General features: G+C 35.4%; 1 long non-coding RNA gene across 2 annotated transcripts in view; it reads left to right on the top strand.

Moving 5' to 3' along the window:
* The window catches only part of LOC118968977 (uncharacterized), a 259,357-nt gene that overhangs the window by 167,794 nt on the left and 79,334 nt on the right, over positions 1–12,229 (top strand). For both annotated transcript variants that reach the window (XR_012128723.1, XR_005056859.2), the window contains exon 2: positions 11,763–11,834. This is a non-coding gene — a long non-coding RNA (uncharacterized lncRNA). The remainder of the gene's footprint in view (positions 1–11,762; positions 11,835–12,229) is intronic.

Genomic DNA, 12,229 nt, shown 5'->3' with positions numbered 1-12,229 from the left:
TAGTACTAATTACAGTGATTGCTAATATTTAATGTGCATTTTTTATGTTCCAGGAATTGTTAAGGAATTTTATATGAATGAATGAATTCATTCCTTACTTCAACTCTGTGAAAAAAGTACTATTTTTTTATTGTGGTTACTAGATTCTCCCCATTATCAAGTCCTCACCACACACCCCTTTACAGTCACTGTCCATCAGCATAGTAAGACACTAGAGTGACTACTTGTCTTCTCTGTGCTATACTGCCTTCTCTGTGCCCCCCTCACTACATTATGTGTTATAATTGTAATGCCCCTTTTTCCCCCTTATCCCTCCCTTCCCACCCATCCTCCCCACTTCCTTTCCCTTTGGCAACTGTTAGTCCATACTTGGGTTCTATGAGTCTGCTGCTGTTTTGTTCCTTCAGTTTTTGCTTTGTTCTTATGCTCCACAGATGAGTGAAATCATTTGGTACTTGTTTTTCTCTGCCTGGCTTATTTCACTGAGCATAATACCCTCCAGCTCCATCCATGTTGTTGCAAATGGTAGGATTTGTTTTCTTCTTATGGCTGAATAATATTCCATTGTGTGTATATACCACATTGTCTTTATCCATTCATCTACTGATGGACACTTAGGTTGCTTCCATTTCTTGACTATTGTAAATAGTGCTGCGATAAACATAGGGGTGCATATGTCTTTTTCAAACTGGGCTCCTGCATTCTTAGCGTAAATTCCTAGGAGTGGAATTCCTGGGTTAAGTGGTATTTCTATTTTGAGTTTTTTGAGGAACCTGCATACTGATTTCCACAATGGTTGAACTAATTTACATTCCCACCAGCAGTGTAACAAGGTTCCCCTTTCTCTGCATCCTCACCAGCATTTGTTGTTCCTAGTCTTTTTTATGTTGGCCATCCTAACTTGTGTGAGGTGATATCTCATTGTGGTTTTAATTTGCTTTTCCCTGATAATTAGTGATGTGGAGCATCTTTGCATGTGCCTGTTAGCCATCTGAATTTCTTCTTTGGAGAAGTGTCTGTTCATATCCTCCACCCATTTTTTAATTGGGTTTTTTGCTTTTTGGGGGATAAGGCATGTGAGTTCTTTATATATTTTTGATGTTAACCCCTTGTCAGATATGTCATTTACAAATATATTCTCCCATACTGTAGGATGACTTTTTGTTCTGCTGATGGTGTCCTTTGATGTACAGGAGCTTTTTAGCATGATGTAGTCCATTTATTCATTTTTTATTTTGTTTCCTTTGCCCAAGGAGATGAGTTCAGGAAAAAGTTGCTCATGTTTATATTCAAGAGATTTTTGCCTATGTTGTATTCTAAGAGTTTTATGGTTTCATGACTTACATTCAGTCTTTAATCCATTTTGAGTTTACTTTTGTGTATTGGGTTAGACGATAATCCAGTTTCATTATCTTGCATGTAGCTGTCCAGTTTGGCCAACACCAGCTGTTGAAGATGCTGTCATTTCCCCATTGTATGTCCATGGCTCCTTTATCATATATTAGAAAAAAATACTATTATTATGTTCAAATAACAGATGAGAGAACATACACCTAGAGAACTTAAATAACTCTTCGAAGGTCTCATAACAAGATCTTCAAGATAAATATATTCCACTTCTTATCAATGATGGGAAAGTGTTACAGTAGGAAGTTAAATTCACTAATTCAAGAGACTGTTCACTTTGTGATAATAACAAGTACCATGTGAACAAGATAGTGTAAAGGAAAAATCTTTGGAGTTGAATAGGTAAGGAACTTCAGAAATAAAATACAATACACAAAGGATACTGATAAAAAAATCACAGGAATGGAATGGAAGTTAAGTACCATGGGCTATCTGATAAGAGTGATAACTAAGGGAACAATGCCTGAGACTGGCTGAAGATCATTGTGAGAAAGTATAGAAGATACAAGTTCTGCTTTAAAATTTAAGATACAAGGCATGTTGGGGAAAGAAAAAGCTTTTCGTTGAAAGAACTGTAGGAAATGGTGTACTCAAGGGGAAAAAAAGGTCTTTCATTTAAGGCGTAGATGTAAAGGGAAAATTCAGAAATGTTTTTGAAAGCATATGGTAGATGTTCCAGGGAAAAAAGTGGGGAAAAGTTTAGGAAAAGGACTTAATCAGCCAAGTTCATGAATTGGATGGATGGGAATGTAAGTTTAGAAGCTAATGGGTGAGAAGAGAAGTTTTCATTCTCAGATTGACAGAGATAAGTAAGGAGAATATGACATTTGATGGATTTCACAGTACTTGTCTACTTTAATAGGTAGGCATTTGAAGGGCTGTGGACAAGAGGGTATTGGCCTGGACAACATGGATTACTGGTATGACTTTTTTTATCCTTTCAAATGGAGAATAACAGCTTAATATGTGGAAAAATGGTTTTGTATGGAGTTATCTCATTTTTTCTCCCTACCAATAATTCTGACTTTTACTTGTATAAAATTGTGGAAAGAATATCATCATTTCCTGGGTAAATGTTGAGTTCTGAATTATAGGATATTCCAAGGAAAATCTGAGGACCTCATCTTTAGAGCTATCATGTAGCAACCCAACACTTACGTTAATAAATACTAGAAATAGAATAAATAGTTTCCCAAAAAAATCCTAAATTTTGCACTTGCAATTCTAACTCCTTTCTCTCCTTTTGTGTCTGGCTGGTTTTTGGCCCTATTGAACAAGCATTTTAGCCACCTAACCTGGAACTGAATTCATTTTTTCTATTAATTATAATATCAAAAGCTAATAAATTATGAAGCAATGCCAAAGAAAGTTTATACATACTCTATAAATGTGATCATATGACTGTAAGTAAATTAATTACTGGCTAAAATAGCATGTAGACTTTAGTAAAACTTTATAGGTATGTCAGTCTTGTTATGAATGCAGTGCTTTGATTAAAAATAAAGATGGGAAAAAGCAAGCATTTTAAGGATATTTGAAAGAATGCTTATTTATCTTAAAAATTTTATTTTTAAAACTTCCAAGCACAGTAATGCAGTTAAGTTCACATGCAGAGAAGCACTTCTTACAATGTACAAACTGTGAAAGTAACACATTTCATTAAAATAGGCATCTCTGATCTAAGCACCAAGTCATGCAAGTAAACATGAGAGAGAGAAAAGGGAGTCTTTGGAAAATCAGTTATTCCTTAGAAATCCTGAGTCAGCTGTTTTCAGCTGCAAATACCTCCTGTTCTTAATGTTTCATTATCTCCAGTTCAGTCCAGCTGCCATTTAGTAATGACAAGAAGAATTGGAACTTCAAAAACAGATTTTTAAGTTTGTAGTTTTAAATATTTTGAGAGTTGAGGGGAGTGGAGGTGGGGAGTGATTCTCCTCTGGGGATTCCTGGGATCCAAGAATCAAAGGAGCCAAGGAATGATGAAGAGGGTAATACTGACTTCATCCTAAGTACATTTCTATCAGGGCATTAGTGAATGAAATCTCTCTCCAGCAGAACTCAAGCAGAAGGGACTTGAACAAAAAATATGGTAGCAGATGAAGAAAAAAGTTTGTTTATGAAAATTTTTGCAAGAAATCTTAAAAAATACAGATAAAGATTTTTTTCTATTGTAAAATTAAAACATGTTGTTTATTGTAATGTGTGCAGGAAGTGCAGAAAACCAAAATGATGAAAATAAAATGACCCATCATCCTATACTAAGAAATGTAGATATTGAGGTATACTTATTTCAGGAATGTCAGTGTGTATTATCTCTATAAGCTCATATTTTATAAACATATAAATGAACATACAAAATGAATATCTGAATATCTCTAAGTGCACATTTTATATACACTTTTAAACCTGCTTAAATTATTCAAATGTAATTATGCTTTCACATATGTATATTGACAGTGTCCTAGGTAAAATTCTTAATTTAGCAAATTTTGTTTTCCTTTTCTTTACCAAACAATCTATGACAAATATTATAATCTTTGAATAACACTTTTACATTGTTTTTTAATCATATGTCTTATTCTATGTCTTACTCATTTTATTTATTCAGTATCCTCCATTGAATAATTCATTTCCCCTCCCATTCTTTAGCTGGTTATTTTGATAAATAATTCTTTCATTAGAATGCTATTTTCAAGTAAATAGTTTAGAAATATAACAGAGGTGTTACATTTTTTTAAAACTTTATATATTTTTAATTGTTTTCCATTTTCTTTACCAACAGCAAGAAACTCTTAGGTTTTAAAACTATGAGTGAGCCTTAATTATTTTACCCTAAAAATTCAAGTGTTGCTCATTCCTTCTGATCTTAATGTTAAAAAATAAATCTGAGGACAACCTGACTTTACCTTTGTGGATGAAATAACATTTTTTAAATCTTTAAGTAAAGTTGAAGAAATTAAAAAAAAATTTAGTTGGCAAGGTTAAATTTTCTTCTTTCCCCCATCCTCAGGTCTGTTACTAGCAGGTGACTGAGACATATTCAGGTGGAGGACTGGCCATGAAGAATCCATTATTGACAACTCAACAGAAACACTCAATTTCACTTTCCCATCCTACCCCTGTATTTCTCCTTCATTGAAGATAAAACATACAACATAGGCAAAAAAAAACCCCCAAAAAACAAGCTTATTGTATCAGCTTGTGGTGTAAGGCCTAAATGTAACGCTGATAGGCTATCTTGATATCTGGCAAACTTGTGAGGACCCTGAATAACCTTAACAAGTTCTCCTTATACTCTGATCCTCCAAGATAAGGTCCCTAGCCAAAAATACCTCCTCATCAAAGGGACAAGGCAGAGTTCCTGTGTATCCCTGAGGCATGGGATCCAGAGAGAAACCTCACCCTCTTGGTACTACAGAACTTGCTTCCCGCAGTCCTTAGCTGTTCACTCTGTTTCCAAGTATTGAAGTGTTCAAATCCTGTGTTGCCTGTGTGGTATACAGTGTCCTCCTCACCTGGGGCTGTGAGAGCATATAACTAATAAACTGCTATGAGTCTCATCTTTCCAGTGTTGATGGTATGCGTTTGGTCATCCCTATAACCCTAGGGCAGGAACCTTTCCCTCACCAATGGATTGAATCACACAGAATTACTATTTGGCCACTTTTATAATTCAAAACTGCTTTCAGGATTGATTACTTGCAAATCTCTTTTTCAGGAATTTTAAATGACACTATTATATCCTTTGAATTTCTTTTGATTTATTTTTGTGTATCTTCTAATCTTTTCTCTATTCTAAGTTAAATTCTTTACTGAACAACTATTTTATACCAGCCACTTTTCAAGGTGCTGATAAAGTAGTAATGAATAAAAGACAAAAATGCTGTGCTTAGAGCTCTTATGTTAGAGACAGACAATAAAAATAACAATGGAAATGACAACAATAAAAAAATTAGTAAGGACTCTCTTGTCCCCTCCTGGCGTGAGCTGGGAGCTCTGTCCTTTCACTCTATCTCAAAATAAAATCCTGTACCTTGCCCTCCTACCTTGACTGTGAAGCTCATTCTTTGGCTCCACAAACAAGAACCTCGGCATCAGAGGCACCACCAATGCTACTGGCCATGCCAAGCCTGGCCCGTGGCCCGAGCCTAAGGCTACTACTGCTTCTGCCACTGCTGCTGCTCCTGCTGTCGAATGGAGCCTGGTCACAACTATGGAAAGGAGCAGAGGTCTGGGTCACCTTGATAGAGAAGCAACTGGCTGCTGTGTACCACGCCTTGGTGGCTACAGAGCCCATCACCAGAACAGCTCCGACCAAGGTATCCCCAGGGAATGATGAAGCAGATGCATTGGCCCAGGTGTGCTGGCTAGAAGGAAAGCCTGCTTCTGATGTGGCCCAAAGGCTACATCAGTGTTTGTTGCACATGGGGCAAAAGACAAATTGGGCTCTAGCCTGTCAGTGGGGCTTGCAATTGACCTTTGAAGAAGTCAGCCAAGCCTGGAAGGAGTGTCCTGCACATTGTGCAGATCAGCAAACCACCAAGAGGGGCCTAGAGTGTCTATTTGCAGCCTATGCTGGCCACAGGTTATTGAGAGCAATCAGGGCACCCACTTTAGTGGACATGCATTGCAAGGATGGGCGCAGCACTTAAGAATAAAATGGACATGGCCCTGGACATTTCGACACACGGACCAGTGATGGCTGGCTCTTCTGGCACCTTGGGAAAAAGGCCTGGAAGCTGGCCTCCTGTGTATTCCTGGAATAACAGCAAATTGGCCCCCCACAATCATGGTTATTTGCTTCTACAATCCTTGTGTCCTGGATGCACCCCTTGGCTGCAGCAGCCACGTGATGGCTTTGGACTTAATCTGCTTGGGACTTTGGACCTGGCTGAATCCTCTGGCTTGAGAATTATTATTGTGTTGCTGTTGCCAAGAGAAAAATGCTTAAAAAGAGGCTTGACTTTGTCTAATGTTTGGTAAAAGTTTTGTGAGCAATCTAGCATGGTTGTTAGGAATGAGTAAACAAGTGTAGAAACATTTTATGCTTAGTGAGAGATTGCACTATAAAGTACATTTACTTAATCTGCATAGGCTGAATCCTCTGGTTTGAGGATTATCCAGATTTTATTGCTGTTGCTATTGTATATTAGTAGATTGGTCAGAAGAGGGGGAAAGAGTAAATTGTAAGGCAAGATTTCTGGAGGGGTGGCCTGTGGGTAAAATTGTAACATTTCCAGAATATCTCGCCTGGCTTTAGTATATCTGCATAACAATAGGTGTTCAGAGGTGGAAAGAAGTATGGATTTAGTTCACTGCATCAATCCTCAGGGGTGGAGAGAAGTTCATCTCCGTATCAGTGGGTATTACCTGGGCAAGGAGGGCTTATCTGTACCGGAGAGGGGAGGGCTGGTGTTTGGTTCTGCTGGAGCAGGAGAGAGGAGAAAGACCATCTGAGACTGCAGTTTATGAGCAATAAACAGATTTTAAACTTAAAAAAAAATTAATAAATATGTAGTGTGTGAGGTAGCCATGAAGGTTATAGAGAAGGGAGATCAGAACTGTGGAGGTGGTAGTTAACAGATTTAGCAGAAGGATGTCAGAGCTCTGACCTATATAAAAAGGTGAAGGAAAGAACCACATGGATACCTGACAGAATTATTCCAGGCAGAGGGAACAGCAAGTATGAAATCCTGGAAGTTAAAGTACACAGCTTTCATCCTGAATACATTAAATTATAACTTGGATCTTCATATTCTAAACATCAAAACTTCATACAGAGGTATAATCTTTTTCATTATTTTTAGATGTGGGCTTTTTAATTTTTGTCCAGCTGTGTGGATTCTTGAAATAAGAAAAAATTGTCAATGCTAGAGAAATATCTTGCAGAGTAAATTCCTTTACCCTTTCTCTTTCCAGTACCGTCTAAAGAAGAAAATATGTTTTCTATTCTAGCATCTTATGTATTTTATATGCTTAATCATGGCTGTTTGATGAGGAAGTATATAGATAATAATTGAATTAGTGATTCACTGCCTTTGAACAATTACTTAATACAGCTTAATATAAGACGTATAGACTTAAAGGTTGTTCCTACATTATTCTTTACCCTTATTCACATGATAACTCTCCCTTTTAATATAGAAGTGTGATAGACTCTGGTTTCAATCCATTTAAATTTAGCAATTTGACTCTAAAAATCTATACTCAGTGTGGTTAGGGATCTCTGAGGATGTCCAGGTATTCAGAATTACACTAAATTCAAATTTCTTCTGTGTGAATTTGGGCAAGTCACTTAAACTGTGATACTTAGTTTTTTTTATGGATATAACAAATTTTATACTTTGTTGTTACAATATAATAATGCATAGGAAAGTACATTATATAAACTACCAAAGAAAAATGTTAGTACTTATTGCATCTTATACCTTGTACCTTTATAACTGCCTCATATTCCTTTACCCCTGGAGAAAATTATGCAGGACATAAAAGTGAGAAAGAGTGACAAGAGATTTTTTACATTCATATTTTCAAGTGGATAGAAAGGAAGATAGGATTGTCATGTTTGTATGTTTTCCCAGTAAGTTGGAAGGAACATTCACTTGCTGATATGTAGGGGCTTGTTGGGATTTGGAACTATAATATAGTGAGGGAAAGAATTAGAAAATGTGCCATAAGAAATTCAAAAATCCATAAAACTCATGAATTTTTTGAAAAACTGTGGAGGTAAAGTGTTTAAGAAATCATAATATCTTGAAAATATAGAACAGTCCTTGACAGTATGCCCAAGAATAGAGGCTAGAATCAGAATATTCCATGAATGTTAGTTTTAACACTTTCTCTTGAAAACTGTATTACCATACATAGAAACTTCTTCTTATGGATTAACCATAAATTTGTTCTAGTTTAAAGCAAAATGACTCTATTTAACAGACTGAAGGAAACCACAACCTTATGATTTAACAACGCTTATGAAAAATAAATGAGTTACAATGCTCATCAACTTAGTTAACTGTTATTTCATTGCAGTATTTCAGGTAATTAGCATGCTACAACCTTACAGAAATTTCTTTTGCTTCTGCCCATTCATTCTCACCTGTTTATGTCCTCATTTATTTGCATTCCTGAGTGGGAACTTGTTCCTGTTTTACTAAAGGATATTTAAACAACCCTAAGATGAGGTAGGGCTTGTCATTAGATATCAGTATCAATCTTGTGTGTTTTATTAGATACACTAAGCTTTTTTGCCTCAGGTTTTTCTGACAATATTGATCCATAAAGTTTTGGAAGTCCCCCTGTATTCTGCAAAATGGTATTTTTTTTCTCCTGGCTAGTCTCTATTATTTGGGTTTATTAACTATTGGCCTTTCCTGACTTTTTCTATTTATATACAGATTGGTTTTGAGTTACCCATTGACTTCACAAAAACAACATATATATTTCTGACTTTGTTTTCTCTAACCAATATATACATTACTGGCATTAAGGAGGGGGTAGGTTTGCCAGATGAAATACAGGACACTCAGTTAAATTTGAATTTCAATTAAAGTAAATTTAAAAAATTTAAATATGTCCCAATTATTTCATAGATATAATATTCTGTAAGAAATTATTCTTTTCTCAAGTTGGAATTCTAATTTGACTGGGTATCTTTTATGTATGTGTGTATTTATTTATTTATTACCAATTATAGGAGAGAGATGAACTAAACTGAGATAAATAAGTATGTAAATCATTCAAAAACTAAAAAAAAATTCAAATGAAAGAATAACATTTTTAATAACAATACCAACAAGATGTACATATGTTAACATTTCTATTTATTTTCAACATTTGTATTTTTATTTATGCCAAGATTGATCCTTCTCCCCCACATATAGATACTTCAGTCTCACATCATAAACAAGGTTTGAAGTTTGCTATCTTCTACTTTCAGAAAATTTTCCATCTATCTGAAAGGCAGGATATTGAAGATAGTTAATTTATATCATGATGCATACAAAAGTGTTGTGTTGCAAGCCTTAAGAAACCAAGTTTGTATGAGGTTAACATAAGTTAAAACTTCTAGAAAATGGGACTTCCACTTTTAGGTTGTGTTGAGTAACTAAAGGAAAAACATCATTCTCACTAAAGGAACTTAAAAAGCCAAGCAAAATTTCTCCACCAAAGTTACCTATTTAGAGACATCAAAAGAACTCCTGAAGCAGCATGGATAATGGAGGATAAGAGATAAGCTAAGTTTTATAACTGGTTATCCATGGGTGCATTAACAAATACAACAAGTCCTAGTTTGAATTTGTTTGAATTCACAAGACTAGAAGGCAGAAACTCAGACTGTGCCCAGTACGTGGATGTTGCTGGGAAGGAAAGAAATAGAAGGATTTTGGTGTTTATATGGGGCTGACAAGAGAAAATTGACAGCCTGTAAGACCTAAAGCATTGAATTTTTTCCCTCAAGGAATACTCAATCTGAAATTTTAAGTTGAACGGAGTTAAAATGCTAGACAGAAGACTTCTAGAAATTAAATAAATTTATTCATTCTATTCCCACAAAACTGTCATAATGTTTAATCATGGCAACAGTCTAGTATTGTTTATTGCCTAGTATAGTGAATTCCTCACCTATTTTCTCTGGACTTCCTTGAATCATTTGAGATCAAGTTGCAAAGTTGTTGCCTATCATTCTCAAATACTTCAGTATTTATTTCCTATAAATAATGACATTCTCCTATATTATTACAATACAATTAAAATCAGAAAATCAGATATGTTATCATCCAACCAAGAATAATTCAATCCTAAAGCTATTGGGCGAGGCTATATAAGGTGCCTGACCACACCAAGCTGGAGAGGAACATGATATCCCACACCCCTATGGCAGCACCAGAGAAGGTTGGGAAAGACAAACACAAATGGTGACACAATCCAATACAGAGCAGCAAGTTCAAAGGACAGTGAGGGATTTGTGTCCACCTGGGCAGGCAGCTTGAAATATGGGGGTCAAATATCATCTGGAGTAAGAAAGACTTCTTCATGACAGTCTGGTCCACCTGAGGATGGAAAGGTCAGACAGGGCAAATAGTGCACCTACAAAGGATAGGAAGGAATAAAGGACAAGTTAAAAACAAGTGTCAGAGGCTGATTGAGGGGAGAAGGGTTCCTGCCTGGTGGAGGTGCACTGCCGCAGGGGTTGGATAGTGAAATCCAAGTGGAGTAAGGAAGGTGTCCCTCCAGAGCAGTAGCCTAAGATGGGATGCTTGCATTGTGGTTTATTGTATAATTTGGCTCAAACCATGTAAAATTTGAGTGAGTTTGCCTTGTTTTTAAGTTGTTATTATCTTCTATGTTTTGTTCTTTTAGATTTGTTTCACTTGGTTTAGGATAGATATTTTGATAAATCAATAATTAATTTCTTATTTTTTACAATGTAGTACTTTAATAATCTAAATTTTTTTACTTAGTCATTTTGCAGAAATATTTTGCTGAAATATTTCACTTCAGAAAGTATATAGCATACATTTTTGTGTCAAAGTTACATAATTGAAAATATGTAATATTTGAAGACTGTCTCATTAGTAAAATGGAGAGAAGTTGAGACTGCAAACTGATTGATCACACAACACCCAAGATGGGTTGTTGACTCGGTTCTTATGCCAGGTAAATAAATAACAATTCTCCATGCAAGGAATGAGTCATAATCATACTTTTTTAATTTTTATTTTGAAATATATTCAAATTTAATAATTTTAAAATTTGAAGATATTAAATATTATAAACTAGGAGAAATCAGATGGCCAGAGTCATCACATTTATAGATGATTACTGTCATAAAATTGCCTTATCCTTTCAAGACAGACATAGGACAAAAACCTTAAGGCTTTTTTTAGAGACTAGCATTTAGTAAGCAATGAGTTTTATCTCATTTATTTTTTTTGACATTTCAGATGAGCAGTGCCAACTCAGCGCAGTTAATTAATGTAATGATCAGAATAGATCATTACAGATGGTTTTATAAATGCATTTGAATCTTCAAACCTTGGACAAAAGAAGTGATACTTTTAGTATTTTCATCAAGATGAAAATAATCACTTAAGTGCCTTTCTTTTATAGAAAACAATTGATATATTCAAAGCAATGAAAAAATCAAGAGTAAAAATGAAAACATAAAACATTTGGAAATTTATAAAGAATTATTCATAGGCATTTCAAATGTTAAGTTTATGCACAGTTAATTATAATTTATTAAGGAAAAACAAAATTATGGGAAATTATTTTTAAAGTGACATACTTGTTTAAAAATAAGTTATGTGGGAATATAATGACAAATTGACAAATAAAAATTCATCTTTTGGCAGGGAAAGAGCAGCATGAGAGGTGAAAGCAAGGAACCTGACGGGTCCCTGTATAGCACTGTCTGACATCTAAATGTGAGTTTATAGCCCAAGAAAATACTGGGCTGAATAAAATGTCTCATATGTTACATTGAAAATATATGAAAGAAGGGCAAAGGCAAGGTGAGATACAATGAGTTTTTAGGTAAATGATTACAAAGTCTTACGGAGTTTAAGACATGTGTGGAAATAAAATATATGGCAATTACTGTGGGGTCCCCAAGACCACTCATATCTATAGTAATTCACTAGAAGGGTCCACAGCATGTAGCTGGCCCCATGCTCAGATTTATTGCAGAAACACAGTAATACCGAGGCATAACTGGTTCAGTAAGGGAAAAAGGAAACTCTGGTGCAGTCCGTGTGCAGGCTTCCTGTGTGCTCTTCCTCCCCCTGAGAGATCACAACCGTGTACCATCCTCACAACAGAG

The sequence above is a fragment of the Manis javanica genome, chromosome 3, assembly GCF_040802235.1.
Source record: "Manis javanica isolate MJ-LG chromosome 3, MJ_LKY, whole genome shotgun sequence".
NCBI lineage: Eukaryota > Metazoa > Chordata > Mammalia > Pholidota > Manidae > Manis > Manis javanica.
Note: the sequence above shows the minus strand (reverse complement) of the source record. Positions and strands in the feature narration are given on the sequence as shown.